Source organism: Opisthocomus hoazin, chromosome 1 (genome assembly GCF_030867145.1).
Source record: "Opisthocomus hoazin isolate bOpiHoa1 chromosome 1, bOpiHoa1.hap1, whole genome shotgun sequence".
Classification (NCBI taxonomy): Eukaryota; Metazoa; Chordata; class Aves; order Opisthocomiformes; family Opisthocomidae; genus Opisthocomus; species Opisthocomus hoazin.
In genome coordinates this window covers 24,771,356-24,783,554 of record NC_134414.1, presented here as the reverse complement: position 1 = coordinate 24,783,554, position 12,199 = coordinate 24,771,356, and the positions used below count along the sequence as shown (strand labels likewise).

Below are 12,199 nucleotides of genomic sequence, written 5' to 3'. Positions count from 1 at the left end.
CATATTTCTCATAAAGGCTGGATCACCTCTTCTGAGATTTTCCACAAAGTTAAAGCAGTCAAAGCTCCCTTACAACTTCTGAACTGGGTCTGTTACGTCAACGCAGCACGTGGCCATTGTAGGGAGATTTCAGTTCCCCTCATTATGGCGATGACTGTGGGCTGCACGTGGATGATGAAACCATTTGCTCAGCCTGGAGTGCTGCAGTGGCCCAGTGCCTTGCACGGGTGGGTGACGGCGTGGGTTTTTGGCTGCCTCCAGACCAGTGGTGCCTGGTGAGAGTCCAAGGGGTGGCAGGGGTCGTGGGTTTGTGCCTCTCCCTCTGTGGGCATCCTGCAGAGGCTGCTGACACCGACACCAGGAGTGTGGTGTGAGAGGAGGTGCCCTGCTTGAAGAGGAGGGAGGTGAAATAAAAGAGGCAGAAAAGTAGGAAGAATGGTTCTGGCTGAGGGAGGAGGTGGGTGAACTTTATAAGGCATCAGCCTCGTGGGTGACCCATTTGAGTACCTGGCTGCACTGCACCAATAAAAGTTATACCAAAATCAACAGTGGTGATGAGCCTTCTAGTTTTACTTGTTTTTCACAGCTGGGATAGTGAATTCATCAATCAAATACTTATTCTTGCCTTTGTTTTAAAATGTCCCTTGGAGGGGAAATTGGCCCTTCCCCTGCTTCACTTGCAGGAAGCCCAGCTGCTCTTTCAGGCTCAGTTTCCAGACATAGGGCTGCCCTCAGCTCACGTTCTTCCGTAAGAAGATTGTTAATAGTGCTAGCCATTCCCAATACATTTTTTCAGTCTAGGAAGGGAATTTCAAGTGACGACTCTTCATGCCTGCTGCTTAAAAAGAATTAGAGCAGTTTGTGAGACAATATATTTAAAGCGCTCTCTTTTCAATGTCCTGTCCCTCCCATTGACTCCTCTCCTTGCGATGCTTTCCTGTGTCATCTGTAATTTCATTTCAACTCCCCTATATGGATTTTTTCTGCTTTCAGGGTATGATATTGATAAATAGGACTAATGCCACCCTGCTGATCTACGTGGCCAGCACGGCCCCGGGCAGTTGCAGCCAATACGCGTGCCCAGCTCGGGAATCGAGGCGTCATTCTCAGCGTGCCACCGCATTGGAGCTGACGCTTTCAGCAGCTAAACTTAGGAGCAACACAACAGCTGTGTGAGATCATTGTGCTGCAGGAGCTTATCCAGCAGGGCAATGTTTTGGAGACTGGCACTGCGTGTTTTCCTGGCTAAACCGTCTGCTCTGCCTGGTTACAATGCCCTTCTGTTTACTTGAACTCAGTGAGGAGTTCTCACTGTGACTGTGGTGAACTTTGGTAAAGCTGAGATGTGATGGCCAGAAAAATGTGTTTTCCCTGATGTCTGTGCTGCAAAAAGCAATCTTGTAGGGCCAGATTTGTTGCTTACTTATGCTCGATACCTCCTGACCTTTCACGATCAGGACTCTAAATATGGGAATGTTGGCCTCCTCTGATAAATTGTTTGTGGTAACACAAATAATTTCACTGACTATCAGATATACTTTAACATGAAAACAGGCTTCATTTCCTTGGAAGATTAATATATCCTTTTATAAAGTGCTGCAGATGCCTCTTAGTGTTTGCTGTGTTATTTTAACCTTCAGTATGAGAGAAGTCAGCCTCAGCTCCTTGGCAGGAAACCCTTTTTTTTAACCAAAAGCAGCAGAGTCATAGTAAAGTCCAGGAGTTCTCTAAGGAACGTCCTCTGTCTGTATGAAGCTGCAATAGCACTGTGTTTTCTTCCTGTCAGTATTTGTTTTCTGTGCCTCTGCAGGCGTTACCCTGTAGGCAAGCTATTTCTAGCGCATCTTCTGTGCAGCCAAGGACTGCAGAGGCAACAGAGAACTCCAGATTCTCTAGAAATCCCTCATTTCATACTTTTGTCAGTCCTGAAGCTCTTGTGAAGTGCTATATTAATATAGCATTTTAAATGAAGACTGACAGAGGTTGGAAGGGTGTGTTTGTGGTGGTGGGTTGCTGGAGCATGGGGAGGGACAGCACTCTGCACTGACAAGTCCCCGAGGACTGGCAAGATCAGAAGAGCTCTCAAAGGAAAGGTTTCTTGGTTTTGCTTGGAGGACAACCTGACAGGTTAACGTGTGGCTAAGGTGAGAGAACAAAAAATCTTGGAAATGCCTTAAATGGTCCAGTCTTTGTGTCTGCTCAAGGCTGTATTTGAGATCGCTGATTCTTCTGAGGTCTGCTTTATGCAGAGTTGATAAAATGAATAGGAATATGAATGCGAAGTACATAAGAAGCTAAATTTTAAAATGCTAAGTGCTAACAGCTACCTGTGCCAACTTGGAAAAGAGAAACCAAACTCAGGATGCTACTGGTAGCACACAGACTTCTGAGCCTTGATGTAATCAGCACCAAAGAGATTAATCTAAGGCAGTCCTAAAGAGCATGAGCATAGCACACTGTTGGTAAAGGAGAGAGGCAGAAGCAGAACAGTAAGGGTATTTACTAAAGGTGCTATACAGACAGATGTTTCCAGAGGAGACTTCAGATTGTGAACATTTTAAATGTAAACATTCTTTGAGACGGCTGGATAGTTCAAGCTCAAACTAAATAGACAGAAAATCTGTTATTTCTAGTGTATAAACTGAAAGAAATGCAAAAAGTGAAGAAATAATGCAACATTACGTTAGGAAGTAGGTTTGAATGAAACAGAACAAACCACAAAATTGGATCTGTTACAGGAGATACTTACTTCAAATGCAAGTTATGTCGGAATAGCAGCTCTTGAAAATGTGCTATTTTGGCCTTCATTCTGTTCGATGACCACCCCGTGCCTGGAGTTTGTATTGTGCTCCTGAAACCCGAGATTAGTCGGGACCATATCTCTTTAAAAAAAAAAAAAAAGCCCACACAAAGAAAGAAGAACCCACGCTGGGAAGGGGGAGCTAAAGCCTCTGCTGCATTGGGCTGTGTGGATACATCGTGGCTGCAGCAGCGGTCACGCATCCTTCTGCAGCACAGAAGAGGGGGAAAAGGGTCACTTTGCAGTCCAGATGCTGTCAAACACAAGCAACCAATGGAAGAAATGGCACAATGAGCAGACAAGCATGTGGAAGCAGTTTATGAAGAAATAGTTCAATACCGAGCTAATCCCAGCCGATGCTGTAAGTACGAGCTCAATGGCAGATCCTGTGGTCACTGCAGCTGTTTGTGGGAGAGGTTTTATGAGTGTCGCGATGCTTTTAGCACTCCCAGCTGGAGGTAGCGTTGACTGTGACACGTTTAATAATGTATTTAGGCAAATAACTGTATTGTCGGTGTCTCTACAGGATTTTTGGGTGACCCACGAGCTGCAGTGCGCTGGCAGGGTGGGTGAAGCATGAGACTTTGCACATGAGCTGGGTCTCCTTTCCTGACGGCTCATCTGGGCTCCGCTCTATAGACGTGCTAGCAGACTGCTGCAGTACCACCCTCCCTGTGCAAAGGCATCTTCCTGAATTTCAGCTCTGCCTTCAAGCTCTGGGATACACAATACAATTTTTCACGCTACACTGGCTGATTTATTTTACAAGAACCCTAGAATTACTTGTTACACAAGCTTAGTTCATGTCAAATGCTCTATTCTTAATTTTTTCTTATGCATGCCATTGTAGAAAGCTTATGAAATTCCAGTAGCTTTGCGTGTTACTATTGGGAGACTGGTTCTTAACATAGCCCTTCCAAAGAGAGTGCCAAGTATGATTATTACTCAAAGGAATGAACATTTTCCTGTCTTTGGTCTGCCTCTAGCTGAAGTAGATGTACGTATTTTTAAACATAAACATTTGTTCTTCAGGAAATCCCATGTCTTGTTCTTTGGCAAATGATTTGATGCTTTTTATTCTGCATACACCCTAATGATCTGGCACAGCTTTAAAACCAAGTAAAAAAGCAGAACTAGAGCAAATTTATGGCACTTAATTTCTCAGCAAATTGTTTTGGTAATGAGGAAAAATTTTTTATTGTAGCTAAAACTATGCATGTCAGAAGAGTGAAAAACTAAGTAATGAGTATTATTTTCCTCATTGTTTTAGAAGAATACTGATTTTGCTTTCATCTGTCTAAGTACTGCATAAGACCATGGTGATTCGCTCTAAAACAGAGTGTATCACCTAATTGATGGCCTCTGCGGTTGTACCTTGGTATTCACCCAGCTGCTGCAGAAACAGCTGGGAGATCTCACTCCAGTAGCACGGGAGGTAACAGCAGGGTAGCTGTGATGAGCAGCCTGTGCTGGCACGTTAGGGAGGATGAGTAGATGATGCAAGGAGTTGTCTTCCTTTGTGCATCTCTCTTGGGACCTGGTAGAACTGCAGCTCCTGATGCTGATGCCTGCAGATCACTACACGCTTCTGCCCCCTTCACACTGATCGCCTCAGTGGGGACATAAGGCAGAGCCTCCCTTACACAGGGAAGTTTTCCCATCATTTCTTTTGGACTTGCCCTCACCTCACATTCTCAGAGGTGTTACAGCTCTGTCAGCTGTTTATTTGCAAAACAACTTCTTATTGCTTGCTACTAGAAACTGAATTATAAGAGGCCCAATTCAGCCCTTAATCAGCTTACAAGAAAATACTGTTACCTAGGGAGTGCTCCAGCAGTGAATGTGAATGCTGAGGCTGTGGTATCATCAGTGTCCATTCTGGTCCCTTCCTTTCCTGTGTCAGGACTGTCACCCTCCCAACACCAAGCAGCATCTCTGGTTTGAAACAGTATTTCCAAAGACTGAGAGAGTAATCATTTGCATTATCATATGAGGGTTACAAGAATACAAAAAGATGACAAAAACCCAATCCCACATAGAGAATTTCTGTTCCCATACTGAAAATGTGCAGGACCGTGACACAATTTAATTAGATAAAATTGTTTTATAGGCTGCCTACTGTTGTGTGAAGACAGTGGGAAAAGTTCAGCTCCTGTGTACTTCCATTGTTTTCAGCAGAATTACACTGGGGTCAATTTGGCATTTTCAGGGCCAATTTGAAAACCTTTTCCTTCTCCATCCGTCTTTCTTAATAGCTTTCCCGTTTCTCAGCCATGATTTCTTATGGCCTTCAGGGCAACAGGCCCAGATTCATAAAAATATAGTATGGAGGACCTAAGATGCTCAAGTGAGGATCACACTTGCCTGAGGCTCCCTGTAAAGTCCAGGGAAACCCAGAGGCACTTCCAGGAAAACTGATATACCACCTACCTAAAATTAGCCAGTGGTCACTGTGCTTCACAATGTTTGGGGCTGCTTGGACCCTACTCTCAAAAGCACAGTTTCTAAAATACTGGATGAGTTTTTATGTTAAAATATATTAGTGTAGCTTTTTATAATCCAAAGTAGCATTTTCTTGAAGAGTTTAAATGGTGTATAGCTATGCAGTTTGTATGAACCCTTGGAAATACACATGGAATTGAAAAAATGTATGCTAGATTTTGAAGTATTTTATCTTTTGGAAGATTTAATCTTTTCTGAAATAAGTGTTAACTAGTTCAGCAACATTTTTTGTTATTCATACAATCATGCAGCAATTATTTCTGCCTCAGCTAAGAAATATAAAAGTCACACATTAATTTGGTACAGTAGGTTTTCTCTGTAGAACATATTCAGATTTTTCTTGTAAGTGTGTGTTTAATAGATATATTTGCATTTTAGCAGTCTTGAACTAAAGCTTTAAATGGGGTGGTCTCATTTATTAGCATTTTTCATCTTTTTGACCAGCTCAATAGAAGATGGTCATTGTTTGGAATTTTTAACAAGTATGTTGTTGGTTGTGATGGAGGTACACCAGAGCTGTGTGAGGAAGGAAGGTTTCACACTGCCTGTGAAGACCTATGTGTGTTTATGTACAAAGAAATGTGCAGCCATGAAGGTCAGACTAGAAATGAAAGAGACTTAGTTGTCTTCCCTGAACTTACCTATAGAAATTGCCTCCACCCAGGTGAAACCAAAGTCAGGCAGCATTTCTGGTAGGAGATGACCACACTCGGGACATGATGGGGCAGGTGTTTTTGAGCTCCTCTGGTGACCTCTCAGGAGGGCGTGAATGTGCCCCAGGCTCTCTCAGCAGTAAGGTTTAGAATCTTTTTTCTTACAGGAGAATGATACAGCTGGGTGCATATCCCAGTCACCAGCTATTTGAGATAAGACAGCTGGTGGAAAATCGTGAACGTCAGAGCTTTAACTCTCTGGTGTCCCATGAAGAAGGAAACAATAATAATGTTAGTATTTAAATTACCAGTTTTAGTGAAAGCTTCAGTGAAGCAAAAGGAGCAGCTTGTACCTTGTTTTAGGACAGGCTAATTTACCTGGCTGTCTCTTTATTAGTTATATACGGTACATGGTGGAGCTTTGCAGCATTAACAGCAAAATTATTGTCAGGTTTTAACTAATATAAGCTGAGATCCTGGAGAACATGATAGTAGCTTCATAGTGGTCTCATGTGCTTTACAAGCGGGCACCAGCTGTCGCCAAGTCCTGTTCCATAAAATCATTCGCACTATGAAAGAAATTGCTAATGTCAGGAGATGTCTACAAACCCTTTGGGAGTGAAGGGGAATTGCAGTACTGTGCTCTCAAGCCTTGCTTATGCTACCTGCCCTTTCCCGTAATCTGCCCTCTGTAAACCTCTCCCTTCCTTCTCAAATTTCTCCCTCCATATTTTTCTTTTTCTCCTTCCCAGGCCAATTCCTACATGAGTTACCACCTCTGATAAACTCTTATGAGGTTTTTTTGTAACAGCAGTGTCCCTGGTCTGCCCTAATCTTCCATCAGCATCTCGCATTTCTCCTACTCCCTAAGGGTGAATTTGGAGGCCCTGGCCATATATGTGCTGCTAAATAAGAGAGCTAGGGAAGAAAAATCTGCTCAGGTCCTTAGCTCTCTCCTTTGTGCTCAGAGGTGCAGCCAAGCTCATGCCTGCATGGGACCAGGATAAGCACATGCTGAGCCAGGCTCTCTGTCTGGAGCAGTCCATGGACGAGAGATGGAGCAGGCTGTGCACTAGAGGGTGATTTGTACACTGTAGAGTGACGTGGAATCTCTTTCCAGTTGCTGACAAGTAATTTTGATCTCATTACCTTCATCTTCTTATTGGACTGGCATTGGAAACACTTCCCTGGCTCTTGGCATAGGCTTGTGTTACCCCAGCAGTCCTGTGCCATGCAGTGTCTCAGCCTAACAGTGTTGATCCACCACAGCGAATTAGGTTTAAGAGTTGAAGAACTTAAAGTGCTTTCTGGTTTCCTTTGGTTACTTCTGTCAATGTTAAACACATCTCTTTAAATCATATTGGTTGTTGGATGTTTTTACAATGTGGACAGCTCATCACTTTGGGACATATACAGCTATATACAATAAATTATTTGGCTGCCTATGTTAGAAAGCACGCTCCTACTGCAGAAAAATGGGTCATTAGACCTGAGGGAGCTTTTTCAACTCTTCTGTGATGCCGTAAAACCTGATTTATTTCAGTTTCTCATTAGCTGTGACAAGGATGATGTCAGACAAGTTGTGCATGCCCTGTCTTATAAATAATAAATGAGAAGAACCACGTCTCCTTTTCCTCTAATGGATCAGTGCTATAGCAGGATAGAAAAGGCACCACCTTGCTTTATGTGGAGTATATTGCATAATGGAGTAACAAAATTGCTCAGACTCAGTTGAGCGTATTGATCCCAGGAGCTCCTGCTTGACCCTTCATCTTGATCTCTAGCATCTCCCTCCTCATGTTGTAAAATACTGTGATTAAGAGGAATAACAATAAGCTCTGAAAGTTTTAGAAAAGACTAGAAATACTAGAACAAAGTGCATGTTCAGTTTGGTCAGCCTAAAAAATCTTCCAAATATCCTTTCTGTAGAGCTTCATTTATTAATTTAGCAGCTCCAATCTGAAATGTGCTTCTTCTTTCTTTCTTTCTATTGCAGTGCCTGCAGAGAGAGCTTTGTTGTTATAAGCTTCTCATTAATCATAATTTTCACTAATAAGGTGCTGTTTAATCAAGTAGTTCAAAACACTCCACAAACACTTGTGAATGCAGCTTTATGATGCCCCTGTTGCTTAATATAGCTGTTTGTGAATAACGTTATTTCTGTTTCACATGTTGAAATGTCCATATTTGGTCTCTTGGTCATCTTCTTTCAGTGTTAGGCCACCTTTTTAAACTTTTTAATGAGGACAAAAATAGACCATTGAAATACGTATTCAGAAAGTAACATCTAGAATTAGGTATGTTGTGAAGCAATAGAAGAAAAGGAAGAGATGTCAAGTCATGGGCACACCAAATCTTGGCAGAGTTCGTCTAAGAATCTTTTCAACAGTTGCTGTGGTGAATGACACCTGCTAAACAAACAGGCTACATTTCACACTGGTTTGCAGCATCAGCAAAGGAGTTCAGTATGTTCAGCTTTCAAAAAGTTTTCTCCCCACTGTTTTGGTATGCTCTATCAAGCCAAATCTCTACGTTAATCTTGCTTCTGCAACAATTGGCATTCCTAGAAGAAAATTTTCAGCATAGCATGTCCCAGTTTAGAGACAAGCCCTCCTACTTATGAAGAAGAAATTCATATGGATAAATTCCCTGTTTAAAAGCATACTAGTCATGGACAGAAAATCCCACACCATTTGTCATCAATTTTGGCTGACAAATGCCATAGAGTTGAAAATACTTCTGGCCATGTCTGTCAAATTCTATCCATACTTGTGTAAGTACAAAGTGATCTTAAGAACCCCTTCTTGCTGCTTTTATAAAAATGTAGGCTTGGAGGAACTGAAGAGGATAAAGAAAATTTATTTATTTATTATCAATATTAGTAACTGAAAATAAAATTTGGCCTTACAACAAACACTTCAGAAGTATTTATCTGTTAATCTGAACAACATCCTTTGCCAGGTAGATGAACAGCACTCATCGGAGCTCATCTCACTTTTGAGTCTATTTCTGAAACAGCTCCCTGTATTTTGTGGGAAGATTTGTCTGGCTGCTATGTGGAATTGTTCTGGAGAAAGAAGACAGCCGGTAAGATATTCCCCACTTCTTTCTTATGGACCTGTCTCTCTCCTCAACATGAGTTATGGAGGCATGCAGCATTAAGTCTGTGGTAGTGACCTTATGCTATCAAAGCAGCATTTTTACACAACATACCCATCATTATTTCAGGCCTTTTGACCTAAAAAGAACCTACTGTTCCTTCAAAGTCCCCACAAATCTGCCAAGACCACAGCGATGTCACATGCGGCACAGAGACCCAGGAGCAGGGGTGCACACTGGGTGTGGGGCCCAGATCTAGCCTGGTTCTGACCTTGAGCACGTCAGCCAGTATGCACCATTTACACTGGGGACCAATTGCTGCTCTTGGAGCACAGGGCTGTAGTAGTGTAGGCACAGTCCAAGCACTGCATACGTTTCCAAGACAGAAAGCGAGACAGCGTCCAGCTGGTCTAAAGGCTATATACATTTCTGTAAATAGAAGTGGTCTTTTATGGGTGGAATGCGAACTCTTCTTAACCCGTCTGCTCTGCCCTGTGACTGTCTCTGATTTTCTCCTGTTGCATAAAATGAATTTTCTCTCTGTCCTGGATCTTAAATATAACAGCATCCTTTTCTGTGCTTTTCTAGTTACAGTCATGCCCTGCTGATACTGAGCCAGATGCTGTTGTGCAAATGATTTTCCTGACTTGCCGCTGGAGTAAGGCTGCCCTGCTCTATACGTTTCTTGATTTCTCTCTTTTCCTAAGCATCAAGCATGACCTGCCTGTCCTTACTTTCTAAGCCTTTGCAGCCCTTGTGCACACTCTTCTCCAGCACCATGAAGCTGACTTCCTTTTTTGGTTGGCTAATAACAACTGTCTCTAATGTTCCTGTGTTATTTTTCCAATTGAACCTCTCAGTATTTTCTCCCACAAAAGTCTGGAGGTTGATATGTGCTGATCTGAATCAAGTGAGGATGATGAGGAGGCACTGGGCATCTTGTGTCTGAAATGGCATTGCATAATGTGACCATATGTCGCTACTGGCTGGTGCTAATGGGAAGGAACAAAATTGTGGTTGCCTTTATCTGCTTGCTGCCTTTCCTCATTACTGTCCTCTTCCAAAAATATCTTCAAGAACTCTAGTTTGGTAATGAAGTATGAAAAATGGACAGTCTTTCAGCTGCTTCAGTGTCATGGCAACACCGTGTCCTGCTAACAGGTACTGCAGGCTCTGTTTCTAGGACTATGGTTCTGGGGTCTCTACTGGGGTGTTGCAACTGTTATTATCAGGGGATTGGGAATTGCTGTGAAGGAAGTTTTCTGAGAGACCTAGCAAGTCTCCATACTGCAAGGACGCCATTTTTTACTCAAGTATTGTAGCGACTAAATACCAAGTATTAATCCCACATGGCAGTCAAGCCCTAGGTACAAGATACTGTAAATCGGGTGCTGCCTGGTTGGCCCTGATGGCCACAGTCTTTAATGGCTTAGTCTTCGAGGCTGAGATGGCCAGACTCAAGAGCTCTTTAAAGAGGGAAGCCGGAATTAAAGATGGCTGCTTCTGTTATCCTCAAGTGCCTCTGGGTATTGCTGGAGCTTTTATACACTTTTCCATAGGTCAGGACCAGTCTGCTCCAAAATAACATCTCCTCTCCTCACAGGTCTGGTCTATTTGTTCAGCCTATGTATTTGCAGGCTGCTTGCTGATTATGTGATTCCTTCTAATAGCTGTAGATTGAGTACCTTTATTCCAGATTTGATATTGTTATGCAATTATACTAAACAAACAGCTGTTACAAAATATTTTGTTCCTGTCCTAAATCAGGCAGTCCTGTGGTATATCTGGGTGCAAGGCAAAACAGATGTGTTTTCTGCCTTAAACTGGGCAGCCTTGTGATATGCCTGGGTGCAAGCAAACAAAATAAAATCATCAACATCAACAGACTCCTGAACTGACGGAACAACAGAGTGAGCTTCCGTTTTAGGAGACTACACTAAAAGAATTTTTGACTTAATGTATCCATTCATTTTTGGTTTAGACCCATACATTTGACAAATCTGAGATGCACAAGTGAGCATTCTTTAAAATAAAGCTTTGTTGACACTATGTTTACAACAAAAAACTATTCCCAAATCACAAATACAAGATCATTTAATTCTAGCTAGTACTGTGGAAAAATTAGGAGCGAATACAGTGACCTGGAAAGATGCTCCACAGGCCAGCGAACTCAGTTGCTCTCAGGTAAGCGGGTCGATGTGAATTTCAGAGTTGAGAGCTTCTCCCCACCCCTCCCCAGCCACTGTTTTCCAGATACACAAATTCAGACACTGTCAGCTTCAATGTCCCAAGCGATTCCCAGGGCTTGGCTGCATGCAGAGGAGCACTGTGGGGTTGGACGGGATCTCCTGAAAGAGAGCAGTGCTACGATGTCATAGGCTGTCAGATCCCTTTTTGGAAGAAGGCTGACATTTTTCTCTGCTTGCATCTCCTTTTGGAGGGCTGACTGAGAACCTCATGGCTTTTATTACTCATTTTTCCCCACTGTAGGCTAAACTTATTCCAGAGTAATTTAAACCTATATATGTTGGTACCCACTGGACCTAATGTGTTAAAAAGCACTTCTTGCTTTCCTGTGCTCATCCATGTAGCAGATTTACAATTAATAATCTCACCTTTTCTTTGCTATCTTCACTTTCATTCTCCTTGGGTAAAGTCTCTGCTTAGAGGACAGGCTGTTGATTCCCTTGACTGTCTCTGTGGTCTCAAATCGTGTCTGTGGGGAACTCTCATTAGCTTCCTATTATCACTTGCCATAAAGCTAGTTCTGTATCTAACATTGTTGTAATTACTTCCATCTTTGCCTCCTTAACTAATAGTTTTCAACATGTTCAGTGTTTCTAAACTTCAAGAGATGAGATGCATGCCATTTCCTTTATCTGGAAAATATTTTTTCAATGGAAGATACAAGGTTGATTTTGCATATTTTGTTGTTTTTTAACTCATTTTGCATTTGTTTTCATGTGTTTAGTCTTTCCTTTCTAAAGCCTTGCACACTATTGGTGTTGCACAAAGGATCTGTAGTTGCCCAGATCACTTTTTGCCAGTCATGTAGTACTAACCTCAGTTTGATTTATGAAAAATATTTCCTACTAAAACTGCATTTTTGTGTTCCAGAGTTCTTAGACAGAGATAATCTGGTTTC

The 12,199-nt window shown here is 42.3% G+C and overlaps 1 protein-coding gene across 1 annotated transcript in view; it reads left to right on the top strand.

Annotated features, from left to right (window-relative positions):
• The first annotated feature begins 2,964 nt into the window (after nucleotides 1-2,964).
• SACS (sacsin molecular chaperone) overlaps nucleotides 2,965-12,199 on the top strand; it is a 67,542-nt gene continuing 58,307 nt past the window's right edge. Inside the window, exon 1 of the mRNA XM_075419209.1 lies at nucleotides 2,965-3,161. The gene's annotated coding sequence lies outside the window, so the exon portion shown is untranslated. The remainder of the gene's footprint in view (nucleotides 3,162-12,199) is intronic.